Below are 13,373 nucleotides of genomic sequence, written 5' to 3'. Positions count from 1 at the left end.
TGATACCTAAGCTTCCCACATTAAAAAGGGCCCTACATGTTTCAATACTCAGTCATTAAGGTTTTAATATATACTTAATAACTAGCATATAAATCATTATGTTATATTAAATGCATAATGCCATTGACACAATACTATTATTTTGTACTAATCAATAGTTAATAATTTGTTCAATTTATAAGCGAAACATGAGAACAGCGCATTAATAAAAAAACTTAGCTTGCTAAAGAGAACGGAATGCTATGTGACCAAAAAGAGAAACGAAATATTGATACGAAAACATATGTATATCCGGTGTTTAATGCAATTTTCTACGTCAGTTGGATTTATATGTAGATCTCTTGTTTTTGCCTCTATCTCTTCCTCAAACGGTTGAAGAAACAAGTCCATCTCTTCTGAGCACCCGAACTGAGTTAGCAAACTGTTACAGTAGCCAATGTTTGACAACAACCTAATTTGATTTCACTAGCTTATCCACACAATTATTCAAACACAAGCCGCATAAATGGTATGTTGTTGATCACATTCAATTACACAGAGACTTTACAAAGTGCAACTTACGTTTCATATCGTTATACATCCCACCATATCTGCAAATATAAATGCATATTGAACAACTGCAGGTAGAATAACAACGAGAATACGTATTATTCAATTAACCGCAGTTTAATTGCTTGTACAATAAATCATGGAATATGCCCCATATTTAATTGTATAGACTGCATCTGACAAAGTTGTATTGTTCCGATAAAAACAAATCACTAGAATACACAGCATGACTCGGATGAGTTGCCCTGTCCAATCTAAAAGTCTTCTGCTGAATGTGACATCAAGAAACTCGAAATAATTGGCGATTCGAAATTTGGGTAGAGTTTTTGAAGTTTTACTATACTGTACAGTAGTTCAACATGTAAGTGATGGCAGGTCATTCGCCACCATGTTTTCACTGGTAAGCGCGATATTGGTATTGTTTGTCATATATTGCACACGTTGTTCTATTTTATGCAGTTTACATATTTTCGTCGCAACCTATTTACAAAGGATAATCTTGCTAACAGTCTAAATTTCGCATCATCATCATTGTCATTTTCCTTTTGCTCGTAATCTGTAGCAGCATCAGTGCCGTCTTCGTCACCATTTCCTTATTCTACTCACTTTAGCAAGCACTACTGCCATGATCGTTCGCTGCCATTATTGTCGTCGTCATCATCATTATCATTAGAATTAGCTTTGCCGAAATTTATATGGTTCGTACAAACTTGATCCTATTTGCAGCATATGTTATTTGTAATGGAGATATGGAAGACAAATGAATATAAGGATGTTATATTTCACGCAAAATTGGTGCTAATTATGTAGACCATTTATCAATTCAGATAAAGTCAGACGTACGAAAAATCTTTCCAGAATAAATATTTTAAAGTTTGAACTCATTGTTAAGTCCCCTATAATTTTAATCTTTTCTCTTAATATGTGATAGCTGTACATCATATTTCTGCACAGATTAGTTTGCTAGCTGTTCCATTTCTGTTTAGAGTTTGTTTTACAAAGTTTTGCGCCTTGCCACATTTAGATTCATATGCAGTATGGTGATTTAAAAACTGTGACTATATACGTAACTTTGATTGAATACTTTATGTACGTAGCTGTAGCTCTATTACAGGACAATGCGCCTAATGCATTGCAACATGATATTTACCTCGAAAAAGCTTAAGGACAAGTGTTGTTATTCTTCATTATATAGGAAGTGATTTGATAATAGAACATATTCTAAAGCGGTTGGTTGACATATCTATGATCTGAATCTATGTACATATTAACATCAGGCCTAATAAAGATGTTTATATTTGGCTGTCCCTTGGAAGTTTAAATTCAACGTGGGATTTCAAGAGCAGGACGATATTTTATTTTCCAGGAAGATTTGTATAGCGTAGTCTAATCCGTGTGCTGTCAGTTTGAGATAGATCTGTACTTTTTTGGCTTTGAAGACAATAGTAAAGCAGACGAATGCCGACGGAAGACACTTTAATACTGCAACCCACGATCGAATAACTTTGTTATTGTGATTCAGGCGGATATCAAGGTTCAACTAGCACAAGGTACGATTTTTGTTTTATACCATTGTTTGGTGTATTTCTTGTAGTCATGGGTATTCAATGTTGTCCATCTTAACATGTATGCCGGTGTAAATATGGTGCATTTACGGTCATACAATTTTACAGAACGGATCGAATTTTATTGTCTAAGACAGCATTGTCATAATTTAAGCTGATAATGGAGAAAACTGCAGTAAAGGCTGTCAAAGATTTAAATATTTTAAATTAGTGGTGAAGTTTATTTTTTCATAGTAATTCATACCCAGAAATAACAAGACACAGGATGTCCAGATTTAGCATAACTAGTGGATGTTATAGTAATATACACTCCTTTAGTGTCTTTTCATTTAAAGTGCAATGCGACATTTTGAAGGTTTGTTTTTGTTGTTATTGTCGTCCTTTTTTACGTTTCACATGGTACAAAAATAAACTAATCTCTTTCATGTTGTTTAAACAGGAATGTAAACTTTTATGCTTATTGACTGGCACTGATTTGGATCGTATCGTTTGAAAAGTTGATTGATATTAGGGGTATCAAACGACTTCACTTGTGTGGAATTGTTTACCATTGGTCACAATCAATGAAGTTCCCTATTTACATTGGTTTTTCAAGTACAGTGTATACTTCAAACACTGCCCATTTACTTCCCTGTGCATAACGGCATTTTCTTTATATGTTGTTGGCGTTCTGCCATATGCATTGTAACCTAAACCTTGAAAAATATATAGTATATAGGTTTATCTGTCAATAGTTGTGGGAGTGCATCATGCTTGAAATAGAACAATGCCTTTATCTGTTGGCAGTAGGTCAAAAACACAACAAATATTAATACAACAATAACGGGAGAATACGAAATCATTATTTTAATATTGTGGATATTAGATGGTAATTTTGCTTAATAGTTAAAGCCTAAATGGAAACCACCGCTCTCTCTCTCTCTCTCTCTCTCTCTCTCTCTCTCTCTCTCTCTCTGCTTTGTTTAGTTTCTTTAATATATGTGTCTCAGCATTGCGACAAATACTTAGATGACAATTAAGTTTGTCCTTGCAATGCATTTGGCATCATTGTGAAACATAGGCTGCAATAAACGGAGGAACATAAACATATAATAAATGCTTTTAATGATGCAAAATTATGGCATTGATATTTGTAGAAATCGGTGTAAAAGAAGTTAGAGGTGTAAGAATAATTATGATTTAAGATTTTTTATTCCAAACATCAAAATTAAGCCTTGCAAGCATATTTGTTATGAAAACGCAACAAGGAGAGAATGGGGTGGAGTGTGCGAATTATATTAAAACCAAATAAGTTAGCAAACTAAATAATTGTATCCACCTTTCTCTAGACGAAATAAGTACTATGTTGTTTATTTTGAAAAGGCAAGGAATGTAAGGTATGTGTAAAAAAAAATCCGCTTAGGTTCCTGTAATATTGTACTGATCAGATGCTTATATAATATTTGTCGTGTCACGTAAAATCATTACTTTAAGGAAATGTTTGATATAGAATAATATATTTCATGTAAGTCTAGCTACAAGCAACATACATTTTCAGTGTGTGTTTATTACGTATGATAAAATAGTGACGGGGCTTTTAAAATCATGTATAAACAAGATGAATACTTGATTAAACAAACTTAAGTCTTTACAATGGCGAAACGTACAGATCATAACTATTTATTCACGTAGTTTTAATTCCTTTGGTCACCTTAGTGTCTTTCATGTTAATTATTGAAATAAAATATACAAACTTTGTATTCCTTTCAAACAAATTTGTTTTCGTCCAAAATTTATTTGTACTTAATTTAACAGAACTGAATCTGGTGAAGAAAAGTTTCGGTATATTATCTCATTAAATTTATACCGTTCAAACCTGCTTTCAGTGATTTTTTTTTTTGCATTGGACAACTTTTCGGTACTCTCTGGTTTCGAAAAAATGAGGAACCTAAATGTTTGCATTATAGTGGCGTAGACTGAAAAACTTTACATAGATCACACATAGGATAGTTAAGTTGTCGATGAGCAATTTGCAAGCTGCAAGGAAGAAACGTAAATATATCGGGCAATGTAAATATATTAGTTTGTCTTTGTGAAAAATGGAATGCATTGATTTATTAGCGAACCTGTAACAACATGCACAATTTCAATAATTGTTTTTTTTTTCGTATTCTGCCCATTACTTTAATTAACAAGATAAAATATATTTACAAAACGTTATTGATCTCTTAAAAGTAGAGAAACGTTTCCACCTGAATAGCCTGAACGTATCCTTTCAGGTGGATTAAGCGGTCGAACATATATGCACACCCCCATGGCAGTGAAGCCAGATGACAAGCGCAGAACACCATCTCAAGTACAGTAGGGATTGATGGCCATCCATTGCATCCGGCCTTGTCTCCAGATGTCGCGACATTGTCGTGAACTGGGTTCAGACAGGTTTTGTCGAAAGAGTAAGGGCGATCTTGCGCAACCTTCACACACTTAATATCATGACATTATTCCTGTAGCCCTCCATATAGCACGAGATCCTGTGGCAATGGGCTAGAAGCAATTCAGCAGATGTGGATACACTGGGAACTGTAGCTGCAGACCTGCACAGCAGTACGAAATTTGGTCTTTTGAAATACTGAACTAAATTGCGGCTTTTCCATCTATCCTGGCATCTAACCCCAAGAGAGAGAGAGAGAGATTTAAAGTGCCCAGCCATTTATCAGAACTATGATAGCAAGGTGTATAGCCTGCAGTCCATCGGGGAACTTTCTCAGTGGGCAGGTGTTCACATGTGTGACATAGCCTGCAGAGCTCCACAGGTACAGGAGGAGTCATCGGCCTTGCCCCATCGTAAAGTTTTAGTCCACAGCGCCCCTGTTCTGTCCGGAAACGGTTAAAAATGGTCTACATATGTCGTAAAAGGTTGAAGCCAGGAGTGCCTACAGATGGCTGTATCTCCCTCTCTTTCTATTTTTTGAAGTGTATTGTATAGCCTCTCTGGTATAGGTATGATTATCATTTAAGATGGTACAAAGAGGACATTAAAGTTGAGCTACGAATATTCGTATATTAAAAATATAGTTGGTGGCTTTTAATGTACAATTGATGAGTGGCGACGAAATTATTGATTCACAAATTATGTTGAAGGCATTATGGAAGTTACTCTGGTTATTCTGAGACAGGAGTGGTGCGTTTGGCAAGGATTGATTAAGAGATTCGTGTTCACCATGGATGGTACGAGTGGGAGTGCTGCTAACAGAACATGAAGCGGTGTTTTCGTCCGTTTAATAAACACTCGAGTGTTTGGAAATATGAATATCCATGGCATTGGGACGCAACACATGATAAGCAGCCTGTGTTGAAAAATAGGAAACCTGTGACCGAAAACGCTTTTACATGTACTGTATGTAGTACACGTGGTCAAATATTACGCGAAGACTTAAGGACACGATCCTGCCTGAAATGTAGCGTAATCAACTTTGTCAGTCTTATTGATCTGTTCGGGAGTACTATGAATTGGGCAGAACAAATATCAAAACAACAAACACCTGTGGCTGCCCAAGCAAAAACAGATACCACAATAAAAGAAATAGATGATATAAACACCAGGATTAAAGCGATCTCAGTTTCCGATCCTAATAATATACCGAAAAAAACATGAATATAATTTCCCAATTATAAAAATGCTTTGCGCTCAAATTAGTATAAGCACGCTTTCAGTATGACAGCTGAGGCAGCTCGCACGGCAGGATGTTATACACATACCAAGTCGTATCAGAAAAGAAGACATGCTTGAATTAATTTAGATTCATCTTTTTGCTGAATCCACAAATGTTACCGATACCATCAGCACCACCAAGAACAACATTCGAATACTCAGATGTGCAAGAGACGCCGACATCTTTGCAATAGTATACTTGTATGATCAAAACCGTCTTCGTGTTGAGGAAGATCAACAACTTCGTCTCGCCTGTGCTATTCGTATTGAAGCGACTGAGTATGTTTGTGCACAAACAAGCAATCAGATGTCCCCGAATTCAAATTTCAGAAACGTAGTGGTGAGTTGGAAAATCACGTGGTTATTATCCCGCCCACGTTCACTCAAAAGTCATAGAGGCTCTACAACTGCTGACAAATCTGTTTACCTGAATGGCAGAGGTATTATATAATTTGGTCAGGCTGGGGTCAAAGCAGACATTGTCCGCAGAGCTCATCTAGTCATGCCTGTTAGTCGTGACAAGGATGGATTCAAAACTACTATCAGTGCATTCAGGGTGGTGACCGCATCATCATGAACCAAAAAGTCATCAGCACCATCAGCGATGAAATGGTAGAGACAATGAAAAGATTCTCGAAGCAATGAACAAATACCCCAATGCAGGGTCGTGGTGACACTCGAAATATGTATCCATGTCGAAGTCCATCTCTCACTCTCGTTTTGTAGATCCAACTACATGGCGGCACAAAACTGGGCCCCGCCATGGAGAGTGATCAATGTGAAGAATCTTGATAATCGGTGTTTTCAGTGGTCAATCAAGTAGACACTATACCCGTTCATTGACAAACAAGATATGGCTCGAAAGTACCGGCAACACTTGGATAAACTCAGTTTTAGAGATATCAAGTTTCCGGTGCAAATGACCAAACACACACTGGAGATAATTGGCATACTGAACCCATGTATCAATTTTAATATGTTCGCTTATGATCAAGGCTTTCATCCGATGGCATTATCTCCCCAACGGACAGATAAACGAATTCAGATTGATTTGTACTGCTGAATGAAAAGAAAGAATCAGAGTCTATCTCGCACTAAATATGGATCAACGATCTTGATCGGCCGCTTCATCGGCACAGCAAATACGACTTTAAACATTATCCGTACAGACTGAATGGGGAGCCCGCCTCTGCTGATAAAAACACAAATGTGCCTTATATCGCCCAGACAGTACAAGTCAAAGAACAAATTCCATGCAGGTTTTGCTATGTTGTTTGATGTGATAAATCAAGGCGGCCAATCCTTTATCGTACTTCGAGTTTTAACACTCTAGACACATTTTAGGTATTCCTCAGATCTATATAAGTCACAACAGTAACTCGAATCTTCAGTATTGATTATAATAACGGGTGATACGATTCTTGAGATATCTGCAGCCACTCACGAATGGATTTGTGAACTTTCACTGACAAAGAGCAAAACCTGTACCGAACAAAAGTTACAATCCTGGTTCCAAACTTTGCGATCACTGCCTTTTCACCGGTGCATACAGCGTTGCCCCAGACCAAGTGTATAATTTGAAGCCGAGAATTTATCCCAACAAAACCAAACTTGATGTGGTGCTTCCTAATCTGCGTGATACGATATCCACTAGATCATGCAAACAAAAAGCACGGAGGCCGACTCACCGATAAGCGTGATCCCTAACAACATGGAACATTATAAGAGGTTTTGTGTGGAACAATTCCAGTTCATCGATTAGATCCAGTTTATGAACCCGTCCATGGAAACGTTAGCCAACAATCTTAATGCGGAGAACTTTAGAATCACACACTAACAAGGACCTGATGAATAAAATATGTGTGTATCCGTGCGAGTACATGAGGGTCTGGAGCAGATTTGTAGACACTCAGCTGTCAGCGTTCGAAGCGTTTTATTCATCGCTGTGACTTGAAAATATTTCCGCCGCCGGCTACGAAGATGCTAAGAAAGTTTGGTCTGCGTTCGTTGCAAAAATCTACACGAATATAACGATCTGTGTCTGTGCATGGACGTTTTGTTGCTAGCGGACGTGTTTGAGGCTCTACGTGACACTACCACGCTTGTGTACAAACTCAATCTTGCCGATTACGTTTCGTCGCCGGACATGGTATCGCATTTATTGCTGTTTAAGGCCAAAGTCGAGATGGAATTGCTGACGTACATTTATTAGCATCTGTTTATCGAGAGATCACTTCGAAAAGGAAAATCCATGTTAAGTCACATATACACTCGTGCCAACAACCCCAGCATCTACGGATATAACCCTTCCGACCTCCACATTTACATCATGGATCTCGATTCTAGTAATTCATATGAATGGGATATGATGCAACCGTTGCCAGTTGGATCGGTCGTGTGCACATTGCTCTCCAAAAGGACGTGCACAATCAAAGCATCCACGGTCACCACGGATGCTTCTTTGAAGTTGACCTGGAATATCCCGAGCAATTACACGAGGGTCACAACGATTATCGGCTGGCCCCAAAACGATGTCGGTGCCCGGTTCGTGGTTTTCCCCGTATCAGTAGTCGATCGTTGATGAGTCAGGCAGCAAATTTACCGAGTGCAACAAATTCGTCCCGAGACCAAGTTCGAAACACAACTATCTACTGCACGTGCGAAAGACGCAGTTGTACTTCCGACTGGAAATGTATGTCACCAAGATTCATGGAGTGCTGCAATTTCGCAAGTACGCTGTGATGTTCTATTAATTCAGACTAATACCGACATATTCACAAAGGCCACTGACTAGTTCGTGAAGGACTTTTTCAATTTTGTAAATAATGCCGTGTTTCGGTAAAACATGGAAAATCTACGCAAACGAATTCGCAAGGTTCTTGGCAGTAAAAATAGTGAAAAGGACAGATTTCGAAGGGTCATTGCGGACCAGGTGTACGAATAAAACAAAATAGGTGATGGTGGACGTGTTGCCGTTCACAGTGAAAATCAAAATTAAATTTGGAAAAAACAATCTAGGTAGAATTGTCCCTGTTGAACTTGAAGAAGTTGCTCAAATTTTTCTGCGACAAGAACAAACCGCTTCACCAGGATCAGGTCTAAAGCACGTCACCACCGATTATGTGTACGCGGACATTGCACAACGACGTCTGGCCAACAAATTTGATAACAGCAAGTAATGCCAACAAAAGGTGGTTGGCAAGTTCAATGAGGAAAGCTCGGGTAAACTGATCGAAGAGTATGTGGTAATGGAGCCCAAAATGTATTAGATTGTGATCGGCTCCAAAAACATTTAAAAGGCCAAAGGTATTCCAAGGGTGATTGTGCAGAAACATCTCAAGCACGGACTATACCTAGAATGTTTTCGAGACCGTCGTGATTTCACGCACACGGTAAATACGATCCAATCCAAGACGCATCGCATGGGTATTTACTGATGCAGAAAGGTGAGTTTGACCCCGCTGGATACCAAGTAATCAATACTACCCTATGGCATCACCACTTACGCGTTTGGTTATCCTGCTATTGCGAGCCAACTTACGATCTTACTGATTAGTGCAATGCTTCAACGTGTAAACACAAATCTTGGTGTCAATTTCATATTTGCTAAAATGAACTACAATTCCATTAGAACAAAGGTACGGCTGGAAGGTTTTGGTCTAATGATGTTCCCAATCGGTATCGGGTGGTTTGTCTTGGAGTTCTGCAACGGTGAACACCTCGACGGTCCACACTGTGTCAGTAGTGCGATATTGTCCACCTTTAAGCGCCCCCGACGCATACAAATACTGCGCGAGCTTGTCTTCGAGTGGTTGTAAGAATGCCGGCTGTGAAATAATTTTATGAGTAACCATGACGGTTGTTTGTCGAATGGGATTGGTTGGTTGTAATTCCGTCATGCATGTGACTTCACTGTTGAAGGCTGGTATGATGATTGGAAGTCGGGTTACCCATTACGGAGCCCGCTCTGGTCTTAGTACCAATTCATGTGCGTACTGGTAACCGAATATCCGTTCCGCAAGTGTACGATTCAGTGATTCAATCGGTGCACAATTGCATTGTCACGATTCAAACTGACATGTCAGACATTTTCTTGCACATTGTGTTTGGCTAACATCGCAGCCAAAGATCCGAGAAATTCTCTGCCAGGATATATTTGCATCAATCGCAACATGATCTACTTCTTTGTATCGGAAGGCCATGTCGACGATGGTTAGCGCGTATTTGTAGGTGGTTAACTTGCCTTGTCGATCACGGACACGGCCTTGTGGAAGAAACAACAAATCAGCTTGATGAACCTCATTAGGTATCCGCACATCAAACCAAACCGTGAAATCTCCCTCGATATATGCAAATAAAATTCCCAGAGCAATTGTTTGGCCAGCCATGCTCAAGCAATCCCATGAGTGACCTTGGGCCCACTGGCTAACTGTTCCCCCGCTTCTTCATCTATCCAATATTCACTCGGACTATAGTATATTTCGGATAATGTGACACTCTTGATGTACATTGTTTTTACTGGTTTAGTTTTGTCTGTCTCCATGTGGACTCTGTCCACCGACACCCAATGCAATCTTTGATTTCATGCGTCCATTGAAGACTATCTTGCAATTTGTTCTTTCAATGTTCTATTAATCGCATTTAGGCCACTAATGTGGTCTATGTCAGCTCCTTGAAGTCCACGGGTATCATTATACGCTTTATATGCAAGATCATATCAGTAACACTCCTCATCCACGCCATTGATAGGTGCTTTGCCCGGCCTTTGGTGGTTGTGAGAATCAAGTCATAGATCCAAGCGCATAGCAGGGCCGCAGTAAGTTTAGCCAGGAACATCCTTTTAGCCCGGATATTTACTAAAAGGTTTATCTAGTAACTTTTTTCAAACTGGACCCTGTGCATCCACGGCCTTTTCCCGATGAAACTGGAAGTTCCAACAAACATAAACTTTCTTGCTCAACATCGGGCATCAGCCCCGTAACTGCTGGTCGTCCAATTACGTATTTGAACTCGAGCTGAATGTCTGGTAAGTGCTTTGGCACGTCATCTTACGCAATATGAAAACATGATCGTATTATAACGACATTACATTAATCTATGATATAACGCAATAGAAAATTTGCAAACACTTTTGAAGGTATACTGATCAGTCAAGACTTCTCCATTATCAATTATTCTGCACTAGCAACAAAACTGTCCAATCATGGTAACAGAACCGTGTTTCATTGCTCACTTCATATACTCATCATTGGTCCAGAATATGGTTGTACGATGGTTTACCTGGGATCTGTTATACGCGATTGCGCCATCGGATGATGATCAACCCTGTTATAATATGCTTAAAGATGTTTAAAAAGCGTTCAGAATTGGTAACAAGACTAAGACGACTCTGTTGCCCATAAGAAGCGGAGATTTCTTTCCCAAAATTGACGACTCCGCTACCATTGATGATTTGGATACTAAAAGAAACAATCTGATGATTTGGATACTAAAAGAAACAATCCTGCACAAATGTTTCCACGATGCTGATATAAAATCATGAACATGATTTATTTGACTCAGCAAGATACCTATGTGCCCAAAGTGATCCGTGACAAATGCAGATGATATTTCGTGGGATAGACGCACATGGTCTTAGAAACATTCATTGGACATGGTTTGCCCTCGACCATTCGAGGCATGAATTTTGTCACATGTTTAGTTAGTTTTTCATGAATGTCTTGATTGGTGGGCTACTCAAGTATTGTGTTGGTCTGGACACGAATGTGTCTCACACGTATGCGTCAATTTAACAAACAATCCTATAAAAATATATGGCAGAGATAACACATAATCGTACTAGAGACGACGCCGTGAAGCCACTCATGATCAGCATGAATTGATTCAAAAGTAATCGAAGGCCGCACAAGCTGTTAAGATAGAGTCTGTGCATACTCGAATTTTGATATAGAATAGATTGTTTCAGTTTGTTTTTAGACATAATACTTCTTTGAGCATGCTTTCCTACATTCTCTCTGTTTATCTTTCAATTATTATAATATTGAGGTTTTATATTCCTACGACACTGTGGTCATAAACAAAGGAACATAAAAAAGCAAAACCAAATCGTTCTGTAAAACTTAAGAAACAATTTAATTATCAATGCTATAAAATTAAATTAAAAAAAACAACAGTATTATAGACTGAATCCCAAACAATCCTGAAAAAACTTAAATGCATATCCGAAGGAATGAAAAGTTTCATATAAATTTCAGAACCGAAAATGTACTGGTCCGCAAAAAGTCGTGATGATGTCAAAATGGCTTTGTCCAGAACTCCTTTAAATAAATCAAAATTGTACCAGAGTAATATTATAGTCCAATGAGCGCACTTTGTTTCCAATGTATAATCCTAACAAATATGTCTCATCTCAGATAGTATGTAAATACAGCATACACTACGTCGGCACGTCTGCAGACTTTATATTACAATAAGAACAGAAGAAATAAGAATAAAAAACTCCCCATTCAGAGTTATTTATATACAGGAGAAAAAGCTAAATTACGCACATCATCAATACTACAATAAACTTAAATCTCGATTCCGAGTATTTGGGCATTATATACAAACTGATTTCATCTTGTATTCCATACTATCACACGAAAAACATATTCAACATGCGTTGTTAGCGTAACTATAGTAATCTAAAAAGAGTACAGCTGCTTTCGTTGGTTACTTTTAACATATTTCACACACTTATAAGACTATTAAAATTCCTCTGATTCTTTATAGAAACTGATCTTTTCAATTATACATGCCAACATTGCTAGTTTGATTTTATTGACCTCTGTCTGAATTTTACAATTAACCAATCAACATCGCCAATATCCTGTGATATCCACAATAGATTTAATCCATATTTCAAATAGCTGGCTGATAGATTTGCCCAAGTTAATCTCCAGATATTTTCAGGTGCTTATAACGTCAGGTCACATATTTAGTGGTATTTATAGCTAAGCAAGTGCTTCCGGTGTGTTCATATGTTGATTATTTTCATATATTTATGCTAAGCTTATCGCTCGAATGTCTATGAGACCTCGATAAACATACTTTGAATGGATGTTTGTGTTAAACTAAAGAAAATAAGTTTTGAACAAAGTAATATGCATAAAGGTCAGGGGAGAAGATACCGCTGCGCATGCGATTCAATATAAGAAAATGTTGTATTGCACACACTATGACATTACGAGTGTTTTGTTAGATGCACCTTTTGAGACTACCAGAAGGATGTTATTCAGGGAAATGGTATTACGTTTTCTCGTTTCTGCATGTATGACTTAGTTTGCCATTGTGATAATGTCATGCGGTATACATCTCAGCGTCAGGTCAGGCTATCCCTGATACCGCAAGTAACAGTAGTCCATAATACATGTGGCTTGATCCAGAGTGGGCAACTAAACATATGTCCTCTGGAAAGTCCTCTCTGGTGGACTAGTCGGCCGAACATATATGCTTATCACCTGGTGATGAAGGCAGATCACAAGCGCAGAGCATCAGCACAGGTGCAATTGAAGCTGATTGCCTTTCAC

At 38.3% G+C, this 13,373-nt stretch overlaps 1 protein-coding gene across 2 annotated transcripts in view; it reads left to right on the top strand.

Moving 5' to 3' along the window:
- LOC149786504 (baculoviral IAP repeat-containing protein 7-B-like) overlaps positions 1-13,373 on the top strand; it is a 96,399-nt gene that overhangs the window by 56,877 nt on the left and 26,149 nt on the right. The window contains exon 2 of one of the 2 annotated variants that reach the window (XM_089978216.1): positions 1,916-2,099. The gene's annotated coding sequence lies outside the window, so the exon portion shown is untranslated. Of the gene's footprint in view, positions 1-1,758; positions 2,100-13,373 lie in introns of those variants that run through there. The other variant, XM_089978215.1, reaches the window with a different exon arrangement.

Source organism: Sinohyriopsis cumingii, chromosome 12 (genome assembly GCF_028554795.1).
Source record: "Sinohyriopsis cumingii isolate HCF-2022 chromosome 12, ASM2855479v2, whole genome shotgun sequence".
Taxonomy (NCBI): domain Eukaryota; kingdom Metazoa; phylum Mollusca; class Bivalvia; order Unionida; family Unionidae; genus Sinohyriopsis; species Sinohyriopsis cumingii.
The sequence above is the reverse complement of the archived record's forward strand: the minus strand, read 5'-3'. Positions and strand labels throughout refer to the sequence as shown.